Source organism: Montipora capricornis, chromosome 9, assembly GCF_036669925.1.
Source record: "Montipora capricornis isolate CH-2021 chromosome 9, ASM3666992v2, whole genome shotgun sequence".
In the NCBI taxonomy this organism is placed as follows: Eukaryota; Metazoa; Cnidaria; class Anthozoa; order Scleractinia; family Acroporidae; genus Montipora; species Montipora capricornis.
The window spans coordinates 48329406-48330575 of record NC_090891.1 but is presented as its reverse complement, the minus strand read 5'-3'; positions in this window follow the sequence as shown (position 1 = coordinate 48330575).

Below are 1170 nucleotides of genomic sequence, written 5' to 3'. Positions count from 1 at the left end.
CGTAAACATCGCAGCTACATTACGCTACAATTACGCTATCTTCAGATTGCAAGAACATTCACGGCGAGAAACAACAATTTTTATCATTTCTTTCTTTATTTTAGCAAACGTAGTCGCAAAGTGGCAACTGCTAACCCTTTTGTTTCAAAACAGCGAAGTTGGAAACAAGTAACAAATTTGCGACTTCACCGGATATTTTAGTCGCAAAGGGAAAAAATGCAGTCGCAAATGCGACTGTATTGGTCGCAATTTCGAGCCGTTATATGGAGTGCTGAGAGAACAAACCCTTTGGGTGAATTGGACAACGAACTCACTTAGCCCAAATATCGTTAATGAAATGAATGACTGACATGGTAAATAATTTGTTAACCTGTTGGATGAAACGAAGAGATGATATTGGTTTCAATGGTTACTCAGGGATACGAGGAAAAAATCCGAGCTCTTCTCGGCAGGAGTTGCACCTGGGAGACTCGTGGAAACCAGCCAGGCCATTCAACTAAGTTCACGTGACAATATTATTGTCTCGCTATACTGCTAGGACTGAATTTGCCGAAACGGTGCATTCTCGCCACTGAAGGGATGACTGAGATGGAAATTGTTATACCCGGTAGATGGTTACTCAGGGAAACTCTGATACTTCCCAATCCTAACCCTAACCCATAAGCAGTTCAACCGGGGTTAACAACAAGCACGAAGATTAGCGACGAAATCAAAGTAGTGGAGGCCAAAGCTCCCATGTCAACCAGCACTCCGTTGTCTGTGAATTCTAACGTAATGTGTGATGCAGGTTGTGTTATAGGTACACATCCTAGGTGGCACCTCTTTCAATGCCTCACTGAACTCAAATACTCTTCTGCCATTGGGAATAAAACACTTGAAAGAAGACAATAGGCCGCATCTTTTCAATTTACAAGGTCAGTTTATCATTCCAAAGAAATGGTGCACAAAGCTGGACTGTTTGATGCAAAAAAATGCTGTACATCAGGAAAATGCAACCCAAACTCTTTACAAGACAACAGACTTGCTTTACTTTACCTAAACCCATACCTTGACATTTTCATACCTCTTTCATGCATACATATCTCATCGACTTAACAATTGAAATAGCTTGATAACGATGACAAGGAGTCATCAAAACGTTGCTCAACAACTTAGCTATCGCTGAACGTT